Raw genomic sequence first — 12,448 nt, forward strand, 5'->3', positions numbered from 1 at the left:
CCTTCTACATATCTTGCATGAGTGGCATGGATCCTTGACTATTGCGGACCTAATCTTGAATCTTGAATCATAATTCTCAAACACGAGACCGAACCATCTAGGGAGGACAAAGGCATCTTTTCGGGGTGGTAATTTTTCTTTTCATAGGTTTAATCTTCTTTATTTTAGTTCTTTGGGTTTACATTTGCCCTCTTGTTAACCATTTGAGCATTTTCCCTTCTTTTCAAGCAACATCATTAGAACTTTGAGCCTTTTGTTTCTTTTTGTCCCATTTTTGGTTTTTGTGAAGCAAATGGTCATGTTTGTGTAGTTTGTGGTTTATAAGGTTGAAAATTGGTCCTTTAGTAAGCAAACTTGTGTTTTGTACATATTTAATGAATAATGGCAAATGTATGATGGAAAAAGCCGTCCAAAGCTAAAAAAAGGCCAGGACATAATAAATGCAAAGTTGAAAAGCCGTCCAAAGTTAAAAGAGGCGAGGACAATTGCTTTGATTTTATGCATTAAAAAAAGTTGAAAATGAGAAAAATTCAAAAATATTTTGTTGTGATACTTTTCCCCTTTTCAAGCACTGTGGACAATGATTCCTTTAAGCTTGGGGGAGAAGCGTTAACGCTTTTTGTAAATATGATTGTGATTATGGCTTTGAATAAGCTTTGGGAGTTAGTTTTTTTTTTTGTTTGGTGACTACTTGATTGTGATTCCAAGAAAGGGCTCGTTATTTTCTTCACTATTAGGGATACCGCCAAATTTTAAAATTTTAGCCTACCCCTAACCCTTTTTTCCCTTACGCTACAACAATGGGAAAGACCTTTTGACCTAGAGGTTGAGTCAAATTTCGAGGGAGGGCATTATGAGTTAAAGCCTAAAGAGAGGGGATGCATAGTCAAGACGTCGTGTAGCCCAAAAGTGTTTCTTTTTCGGCTCCTTGGAGGAGTTATTGAGGTGCTCATTAGAGGGAGATTTGAGACTATAGGGAGAACACGGTAAGATTGAACGGAATTAAGGTGAATTGTGATAACTAGCTCTTTATGCTTAGCATACTCTATGTTTCAATCAACCTCGGATATCTTGAAACGTGCATACCTCTATTGCTTAAGAAAGATGTTTATTCATTTGAAATGTGGTCATTTTGTAAAGTCCAATTCGTAAAGGTTTCAATTTTGTTTTTCTTTCTTTTACTCTTCTTTTTTGTGGTTTTCCTCATGTATGTTGGTTTAAAGTTATAGGTTAAGCTCTTAGAAACCTTTACGAGACCTCACTTGTCCTTATAGGCGACTTTGGGGTTTAAAGCGCTTGTTGTAGCCAAAAACAACCATGATTCCTACGATAGTGAGTCTTAGTGTATATTCCCGTCTTATGTCTTTCTTTTCCTTTCTTTTTGAATAAGTTTAATCATCCTTATTCTTTCTTGCTTTGTTTTGCTCGAGAATGAGCAAAAGTTTAGCTTGGGGGAATTTGATGAGTTTCATTTATGGCACTCATTTGATTCTCTTTAGGATGAATTTCACGCTATTATATAGCTCTTTTACTTAGCTTTTCCTTAATTTTACTCTTTATTTCTTTTAGTTTGTATTTTCTTACTTTTATTTCTTTCTTTATGAATTTCTTGGTTTATTTTGTTATTTTCTCTTTTATTTGCTTGTTTTCCTTTATTTTTAAGGTTAAGGTCGTTTTCCAAGTTTCCCGAGCCTCTTCCCAAGTTTGGCATTGATTAGGATGCCCAGTGGTCTCCATTTGAAGCTCAAGAATGGAGAAGTGTAAGTCCTAAAGACCATGAGCTGTGCATTCAAGCCGTGGGGGCATGATTCCTAGTCTTCAGCCCGCAAACATGTGAAAGGAATGGTGTCCTTTAAACAAGTGTACTATTCCGTTAGTGGGTTCAGAATTATTAGAAAGCTAATATATTCATTAAGGTCAAGTGATCGGAACGCCAGGGTGGAGGCCGCTTCCGATCAGTAAAATTAATGCATAATTAATATTACAGCTTAATCTTGACTGAACCCTTAGGGTCACACCCAAGCAACTAACGAACCGAAGCGACAAATTAATCCGGAAGTAATTAATAAGTCAACCGAGTAATTAATATTTAGACGTCGGGAATTCGAGCTTAGAGCGTCAAAACCAAACGTCGAAAGTCGAGTCAAAAAATAGTAAAAGAAGAGACATGAAAATAATAATAAATCAACAAAGACCAAAATACCCCTAGCATCAGAACACCGAGTGCTAGGGGGTATAGCCAAGCTAGCAGCCCGCACCAAGTGCAGGGCTTGCTAGGAAGTTGTGGCTAGCTGCCCGCACCTAGTGCGTGACGTGCTAGCATGCTGCAGCTAGCAGCAGCAGCCTGGACGCAAGTGCATGGTGTGTCGGTCGAGAGAGTGCGAGTAGCAACCCGCATTTTGTGTTGCAGGGATAGCTGGGTCGAGAGAAGGGCAACAGCAAATGGGAAGCCCACATGGGTGCCTTGGTGCCCAAGTGGAGTTTCCAAGTGGCGCAAGGTGAGGGAGAGAGTGGGGAGCAAGTTTGGTCCCCCTCCTCCAAAAGGTCCTCAACTAACCGCTCACATGAGTTTGCCACTTGTTGATTTATTACTAGTTTGATTATTAGTTTTATTTTAGCTTTAAAATAAGATGGGAAAAACAAATTCTCCCATATTGATGGGAGAGCTTTTCACACTCATGCATTTCCCTATAAATACCCAAGTTGGGGTATTGGGAAAAGCACTTGAGTAAGAGTTGAAAAAGGCATCACCATTGTGAAAACCTTTGAACTCATGAATTACTCGGGTTTTGGCGGGCTTTGCTAACTCCAAGGCATTGGACTATCGTTGGAGGCCGTCGTAATTTCGAGGCTTGCCTTTGAAGTAAGACCCCCTTCCGATTGGGCGAAGCACGCTCCAAAGGTAATTGTTTTATCATAATCTTGTGATTAATTTAATTATGTTTATTGTTTTATTTATTGCGAGTGCGGTCTTGTTTTTGGGTTTGTTTCCGCGGTGAGTCGGACTCATCAAACCCCAACAGCGGTATCAGAGCCTCGCTCGTTTATTTTTAAAATCATTATATTTTTCAAGGTGTTTTTATGGCTTTATTTTTCTGGTATTAAGTTGCTTATTAGATTAGTAGCTCGTTTTATTTATTTTAACCTCGTATTAGAGCTGTCTTCAGCCCCGAACCCAAATTTCGACCAAAAATAGTGAATTTTGGGTGGAAAAGGCGTTCTGGAAATGGTTTTACCCTTTAAGGCCTCGATTTTTAGCCAAAAAACGACCTGAAATGCACTTTTTCAGGGATTTTTTTTTTTTACGCAAAATTTTAAGTCTTTCTAACCTTGAAAATTAATAGCATATATATGGTGGTTATGTAATTGGTTCAATACATATTTTATATGCAATTTTAAACCTCTTTAGGCATGATTAATTGGTGGTAATTTGTGTTTGAAAGCTTGGTTTTATTTTTCACATAATTGCAAACTAATTGCATTAAGTGTGAAAATGTTGTTTTTTGAGGCTTCCAAGTACTAAAGATTCAATCTTTAATTATGTTAAGTGATTGAAACTTTGAGTTATTAAATTCCATGAATTTTTGTTAAACTTTGTTGATTTAATCATTTTTTAGTTGATTGGAATCATAAAGTTTGAAACTTATGATAGAAATTTGTTTATCTTCATATTGAAAGATATAATTTTTTCAAGGATTCACAAGTATTAAAGTTGGAATCTTTGTTGAACTTATGTTCATTTTTCAACTCCCTTTTATTTTCTCAAAAACTCTAGATTAATTTATATTAATTAAACTGATAGTGAGTAATTGCCCTCTTATTTTTGTTGCACCAAGTTAAGCCAATTTTTTTTAAGTCAGACTTGTTTAAATTTTCAATTTTCTCATGAAAATTTGTTCTAAAATTAATTTAGAATTAATAAATTGTCACGCGAAATTTGTGATTAAAATCCCGAGGATATGGCACACTAATCGAGGTAATGCCTCCCTTGGCTAGCCAGGCTGCATAGCAGCACGCATGTAGCTGCCAAGGGCATGCTCGATGCGTGCGGCCATGTGCGTGGGGTGCGCGAGAGTTTATTGCGTGTATGTGCTTGGTGTTTTGGTGTAAAGGGGCAAGCAACCATGGCCTTGTGTCTAGCACGTTGTAACCCGTAGCGAACTCTACTAGGGTGTACCTAGCTAGTGCTACATGGGGTGGTGAAGGCACGTGCGCCAAGCCGTATAGTGCGGGGTTGTTACACAACCTTGACTTTCATGTGGCATGTATGTAGCGCGTGAACCACTTGAGTACGATTAGCTACGTGTTTGCTTATTTTGTCGTTTTAGTTATTTTGTTAATCTAATTTGGTTTTAATTATTTTAATAAATTTTGGAGGCTAGACCTCGGTTTTTGAGCGGCATTGGCAAAATTTATTTTGACAAATATTTGGGTCAACCGACTTAATTAATTGGATTAATTAGGTTGGATGCGGAATTTAGTGGGAGCTTCATTTATTATTTTTGTTTTGGGGTTTTTTGTACGTACGCGAGTGGAGGGCGTGTACGTCCCGCGAGACAGATCCGCAATGCAACACTCGAAGGACCCAGTCACCTGTAAAACAACGGACCCCGGGGGGGCCAGAGGTCCGCCTCTGACAATCAAGTCAGTGATCGAAATAATGTATTTTAGAGAGAGAAAGTAGAGAGAAGGGAGAGTAATTGTGGGGGGCATTGCCCTTGGAGAGAGAATTGGATCCTTGAAACTGATGTAATGATCAGTATTTATAGAACATTGGGATATGTGCCTCTTAGGTTATTTAACCTAAGTAGATTGGCTTCCAACTTTTTTACGGTTTCTAGGGTGTTGGGCTTAGAGCCCATTTTCACCCTTCTATCATTGAGTGACACGTGTCATTCTCTAATTAGCTCATTGAGCGCTAAGCTTGTGGACACATGTCGTAATGGCATTGGTCCACATATAAGGGGTATTTTTACCCCAAACATTAGCCCCTCAGAAGGGGTAATTTCTCTTTCAAGAGGAATTACTCCTTTCGAAATCAAAGCTTTATTTTCCGCTTATTCAAAACCTCTACGGGCGGCATATGTCTAGTTCAATAAAAGAGAGATTTGATTAACTTGGAAAATTTGATACCTTAAAGGGTATGATATTTTCTAAGTTAATCAATCATAATAATGATTGCCACCTGAACTAGAAAGATGACGACTTTTATTTCTTTTAGCCCCACTATGGTGGTCATATAACCTTTGGGTGAATTAGAATATTTTTGAGACGTTTGACATCCCATAAGGCAGGAGGTGAATGGCCGCCTGACTCTTCATAGGACAGGAGGCAAATGGCCTCCAGACTCTTCATAGGGCAGGAGGCAAATGCCGCCTGGGGTGTTTGTAATCTAATTATACTTTCAATGTCTTTCTACCCCCATCGGGAGGACTTGTATAATTTCGGAAGGTAATCTAGGTTAGAACTTCGGTCGGTCACCGGTTGATGTCTTTTGGTCATCCGGTTCCCGAAGACTTGGTCGTTCTTTAGATTACCCAGGTCAGGCGGCTATGAGTTGACCAATGAGTTCGTTTAATTTTTGCCGCCAACATGTGTACGTAAAGAAAACGATAAGAGTGCTTTCTACGATGATTGCACCCGGAAGGGTGTCGCTGGACGCCATATTTCACATTGGAGCAGACGAATTTACAAAACTGTATAACCATCTGGCCATTGGCCTCATGTCTTTTTCAAGACGGTTGTATAGCCATTGCCCAACTCTTTTTGCCCCAATGGGAGAGTCTGTGAAATTTTGGAATGAAAAGCCTAAATAAAAACTTCGGTCGGTCACCGACTGATGTCTTAGGACATCCGGTGTTCTGAAAACTTAGTAGTTCTGTAAACTGTTCTGGTCAGACGACTATGAGTTGACCAATTTGGTCGTTCAATCTTTGTCATCTACATAGGTACGTAGAGCAAGCAGGTAGGCTGCTCTCTGCGACGATCGCACCCGGAGGGGTGTCGCTGGACGCCATTGTCCATGTTGGGACAGGCGATTTTATGAAAAAAGCAACCATCCGGCCATTGGCCTCTGGTCTAGGTTGAGACCGGCTGTATAGCCACTAAGCGGTTTTGTGCCTATTTTAGTTATCTGGCCATTGGCCGCAAGTCACTCGGACGTTGAATTTGCTACTAAGTTTCAAACTTAGTTTATTATCCGGCCACGTCACTTGGACGTTAGTGTAGCTACTAAGTTTCAAACTTAGTTTATTATCCGGCCATTGGCCTCACGTCACTTGGACGTTTGTTTAGCTACTAAGTTTAATAATGGAGTTTGGACGGTCCGTCAGATTATATTAAAATTCAATCAATGAATCAATAATAACAATTATAATAATAATAATGAAAACTATCATTACTATCTTAATGCATTAATATTATTGGAGGAAATAAAATATTATTATATGGTTACCTCCAATATTCAAATGCTTGGTGCAGCTTTGAATTGCTTTGAAAGCTTAAGAATTGGAACCGAAGATATTGCAAGCTCCTTATTGTAGTTCCAGGCGGCATTTGTCATTTCATGTCGCTTGCCTTGAACTTAACTTGCCGCCTGTGCTAGCTTATACACTCTTGAACACAAGTTCTTGAAGGTTGGCCGGCTTTGGGATGTCAAGCAACTGAGCTTGAAGAATGACTTTGATCAGTGATTACACAGTCGGTTATTTTGCTTAATAGTGATGAACAAAGCAGCCCCTTCCCACACAGGCGAACGCATTCAATTTGGCTTTAGAGCCGTTTGAGGGCAGTCAGGCTAGTCGGTTAGGAAAGGACCCGACATTTTTGTTTTCCATGTTCTCCATCAGGCTAGCTATACATGCGGCAATTTATACAAGGAAATAGCTTTTATGAACAGCCTCAAAATAATCACCTTGAAGCAGCTACCCGTCTCAAGAGAACTTCTAGCTAAGCATGCTTTTTGAGTGAATTGTATATTATTCTCGTACATGAGAATAATATATGAGAGGCTTAATAGTAGATTTCCACCTAATGCTATCAAAAGGAGCTTTGTCTTGCTGTCAAAGTGCCAAATGTGGCTAATAATCTTTTAGTATGCTACTTATGTATATTATATACTAAGTGCTGCATGCTTTTCCACCAAAATATGTATGTACATACAAATGATAGAGCAGTTAGGCGGGTAATGCCGACTGTGTGCTTTAATTGAGAATAATGCGGGGAGTAGCAATATATAGACAACAATTTTCACACACCCTTTTGCCGCTTGTGTTAATCACACAATCAAGCAGTCATCTTGGAGGTTGAACAAGACAAACATGGCAGCCGGCCGAGTGGAGATAACACAACAGATATGGCAGCCGCTTAATTGATGTATAATTGATGAATATTGCAGCCACGCAGCCAGCTTAAATGAAGAACAAAGCCCTTACGGCTGTGCATGGTAGGAGCGCAAAGTAGCCCCGCAATTGTCTGATTACCTCATTGATTATGCTGACCGGCTGCCACCATCACGGCTGCCACCATTGATGGTGGTAACTGGCTGACATTATTGATGATAGTAAATTTAGTCATGCCGCTTATATTATTCTCAAGAGTAGAATATGGAGTTTAATAAATTAAACTTGCTAGCTGTTTGAGAATGAATAACCAGACGCTTGGTTAATTACATACGGCTGCCGCCTCATATTAATTTCATACTTGAGAACTCAAGCTAGCAAACTCTCTGCTTGTTACTTCCTATATAATGCATGAGAATAATAAAGGGGTACCTTATTAAATCCCCATTTGATAGTTTGTTGCCGCCCGGCAACTTTTTCACCAAGCTCTCATGCAAATTATAAGGTGGGATAGCTCATCATTATAATAAAATGCCGCTTGAGAACCATTAAATTCTTATTTCTCTTTTTAACAAAAGATGAATAAGCTCATTCCATTAGTTGTCAAAACTAGTGGAATATATAGAAAAGCATGTGGCTACCGTCTGTATACATCCTGGCTGCATAGCGTGCGGCCAACTCATTAAATGAGTTGGTTTAAAATAGTGGAGCTGGCCAATTTAGCCGTCTCACCCTAATAAAACTTAGATTAAACGGCATTGCTCTTTAACCTTCAAAAATACATGACTTAGTCTGACAGGCCTTTTTGGCCGCCTGACCCTCGATATTCAGCCTCATGACGCCTGCTGTACTTGACATCCGGCCTCATGACGCCTTCTGCCTCCTAAAGGAGGCTCTCTCTCTTGAGTCGGTGATCCAACGTTGTTCCATTACAGATGTGTCTCCCCAAAGACGGCGCCAAATGTTTTGGGGTTTTTTGTACGTACCCGAGTGGAGGGCGTATATGTCCTACGGGAGACAGATCCGCAATGCAACACTCGAACGGCCCGGTCACCTACAAAACAACGGACCCCGGGGGGGCCAGAGGTCCGCCTCTGATGATCAAGTCAGTGATCGAAAATGTATTTTAGAGAGAGAAAGTAGAGAGAAGAGAGAGTAATTGTGGGGGGCATCGCCCTTGAGAGAGAATTAGATCCTTGACACTGATGTAATGATCAGTATTTATAGAACATTGGGATATGTGCCTCTTAGGTTATTTAACCTAAGTAGATTGGCTTCCCACTTTTTTTACGGTTTCTAGGGTTGTGGGCTTAGAGCCCATATTCACCCTTCTATCATTGAGTGACACGTGTCATGCTCTAATTGGCTCATTGAGCGCTGAGCTTGTGGACACATGTCGCAGTGGAATTGGTCCACATATAGGGGGTATTTTTACCCCAAACAATTTTCATAACCGGTTAAACAACTTTGACTAGTTTTAATTAGGCGAGTTAATCGGATTAACCACCTAGATTAGTTACTAGTGCGCGCGTTTGTTTAATGCATTATTACTTGTTTGTTGTTATAAAATGCATGGGCCATTCACCAATACTTAATGGAATATATATATTCTCTCAACGGTTTTATGAAATGGCAACTAGTGGGACCTAATTATGATAGAAAATACGGACTACGTGCGGTGATGTATTTTTGTAAATCTAAATACGGTCTATGCACCGTTGAGTATTTTTGTACCTTAATATTTAGATTAGTCCTAATCGTATATACAAGTAATTGCAGAGTTTGGTTAAGTCTTGAAGACGGAGTTTCTTGGAAGACGAAGCCTTGAAATTGCAAGTAAAGACCTTTTGAAGACTTGAAGATTTCAAGGGGTCATGCTAGTTGCCAATATGCATTTTATACTTATGCATTATATTTGTGCTAGTGCTTATATATGAATAATATGTTAGATGCATGTTTAGGCTTTCTCTATGTTGCGATGATTAATTAAGTTCACTTAAATCAACCAACATAGAAAACCTAGGTCCCAAATAATATTGAGTTAAAATTGCCTTTCCAAAACAATACTTGCATACCGAATGAGTGTAATGGTGGGCAACGCCAAAGCGAGGAACCATTACTACTTTGAGGAACGTAAGGCACACCGGGTGTGCATGATGGTTTTGGTTAAAATGCATTGGATGCGACGATTATCTAACCAAGAATGGCTCGGAGCCATTAGCAAGGTAATGCTTACTTTGGGATAACAAGTGTTAGGACAAGCCAAAGCATGCCTAAAATACTTGTTGACCCCTTGGATCTTGAAATCGCCTTATTTTCACAATATGCAGACAATTTTATGTGTAAATAAGACGTTAAAAAAGTATTTAAATATGCATGAATTAAATTCAATCTTATTTAAGTATTTTATGAATGTTTTTTCATTTAAAATTCTTTCAATTGTAGAATCATGTCTTCGAACAACTCAAACAACCAGTTTTCATTGCACTCAATTCTCGATAAGGAGCAGTTGAGTGGGACCAATTTTCTTGACTGGCAAACTAATTTGCGCATCGTTCTTATGCAAGAACAGAAAGAGTATGTTCTTATTGAGGAAATGCCCGAGGTTCCCAATGAGGAGGTGACTCAGGATGCCCTTAACCGATGGCAAGTGGCCAATCGGGATGTCAAGTGCGTTATGCTAGCCACTATGTCTCCTGAGCTTTAGAAAACCTTCTTCAGAAGGATCAGCCTATGATATCATATCTAAGTTACAGAATATGTTTCAAGAGCAGGCTTAAACTAAATGGTTTGAAACCCACATGAAGATCCTTGAGACTAAGCTCAAGAAAGGAGAGCAAGACGGCCCACATGTGCTCAAAATGATCGGATTATTTGAGAACATGGGAAGGCTTGATGCAGGGTACTCAACTGAGATAGCTATTGACATCATTATCCATTCCCTTCACAAAGGCTATGACCAATTCAAGATGAAATACAATATGCATAGCATGGAGAAAACCCTCACTGAGCTTCATGGGATGTTGAAGCAAGCTGAGCAGACGCTCAAAGATGAGGGAAATCATGATATGTTTATGATCAAGAAGGCAAGCCATTCAAACGGGCAGGCAAAAAGAAGAAGGGCAAGGGGAAAGGTAAGAAGAACTTTTAACCAAAGACAATAAGGAAAAGAAGGTAGCATCTTCTAAGTCTGATTCCGAATGCTTTTATTGTAAGAAGAAGGTACATTGGAAGAGAGACATCCTCAAGCTCAAGGAAAATATGAAGAACAAAACTGTTGCTTCTATATAAGGTATTTACATTATAGCCTTTCACTTCATTAGCTCAGCTTCATAGGTATTAGATACCGGATGTGGCTCACACCTTTGTTCCAATTCTCAGGCACTAAGGAACACTAGGAGGCTAGCGAAGTGAGAGATCGAGCTCCGAGTTTGAAATGGAGCAAGGATTGGTGCTATATCCGTAGGATCTCTTAGTTTGTCTTTGCCTACAGGGCTAGTTTTGGAAATTGACAATGTTTACTGTGTTCCCAACATTACCAAATACATTATTTCAATTTCGGCGTTGGACGCCAAAGGTTTTGAATTTCGAGTAAAAGACCAATCATGTTCATTTTGTCTCGATAATGTTTTATATGGTACGGCACATTCTTAAAATGGTCTATATGTGCTATGTTTAGACAAATATCTATAACGTCAATAAACCCACTAAGAAAGCTAAGACTACACAGGATAGTCAAACCTACAAGTGGCATAGTCACCTTGGCCACATTAACATCAAACGCATCAAGAAACTTCTACAAGAAGGCATTCTAGACTCATTTGATTTAGAATCATTTGAAAATCGCGAAGGATGTTTACTAGGAAAGATGATAAAGCAACCATTCTCCAAGTTAGGAGGAAGGGCCAGTGACTTATTAGGCCTAATACACACCGATGTGTGTGGGCCAATGAGTACACCCGCAAGGAATGGTTATCAATATTTCATAACCTTCACAGACGACTATAGTAGATATGGCTATGTCTATCTAATGTCACAAAAATATGAATCGTTTGATAAAAGAATTTAAGAGTAAAGTTGAAAATCAACTTGGCAAGAAAATCAAAACGCTTCGATCAAATCGAGGTAGCAAATATTTGAGCCAAGAATTTGATGACTATCTGAAAGAACATGGGATACTTTAAGAATTGACACCTATGGGAACTCCTCAAAGGAACGGAGTATCTGAAAGGAGAAATCAAACCTTGTTAGACATGGTATGATCGACTATGGGTCTTTGTGAACTTCCAATCTCTTTCTGGGGACATGCACTCTTAACTGCAGCACTTACACTGAATCATGCTCCGAGAAAAGCTGTGGAAAAGACTCCATATGAATTATGGACGAAGAAACCACCTAGGTTGACATTTATAAAGATTTGGGGATGCGAAGCATATGTCAAGAGACTCATGTCTGACAAACTTCATCCAAAATCTGACAAGGTTTTCTTTGTGGGGTATCCAAAAGAAACCAAGGCGTATTAATTCTACAACAAATCCGAGAACAAAGTGTTTGTTGCTCCTGATGGTGTCTTTTTGTAGAAGAAGCATCTTTCAAAATTGACAAGTGGGAGGAAAATCGAACTCGATGAAGTTCGAGAGGACGAGCAACAAGGACCAATTGACAATGAAAGTGCTCACGAAGCATCTGTTGACATTGGTCAAATTCAAAATATGCAAAGTCAAACCGACAATGCAAATGCTCAGTCCATTACCCTATATAGGTCTTAGAGGCCGAGATCTCAACATGATAGATAACTCGGATTTTATTTAACCAAGAATCAGGAAATCCTAATCATGGATGGAGATGAGCCGAAAACCTACAAGCAAGCTATAACGAGCCCTGACTCTGCAAAATGGCAAGAGGCCATGAAATCCAAAATGGACTCCATGTTTGAAAATCAAGTATGGGACTTGGTTGATTTACCCGAAGGTTACACACCTATCAGATGTAAATGGATTTTTAAGTTACAAATCGACAAAGATGGAAATGTATTCATTTACAAAGCTAGACTGGTAGGAAAAGTTTACAGAAAAGTTCATGTTATTTATTACGATGAAACCTTTTCT

The sequence above is a fragment of the Chenopodium quinoa genome, unplaced genomic scaffold (assembly GCF_001683475.1).
Source record: "Chenopodium quinoa cultivar QQ74 unplaced genomic scaffold, ASM168347v1, whole genome shotgun sequence".
Taxonomy (NCBI): domain Eukaryota; kingdom Viridiplantae; phylum Streptophyta; class Magnoliopsida; order Caryophyllales; family Amaranthaceae; genus Chenopodium; species Chenopodium quinoa.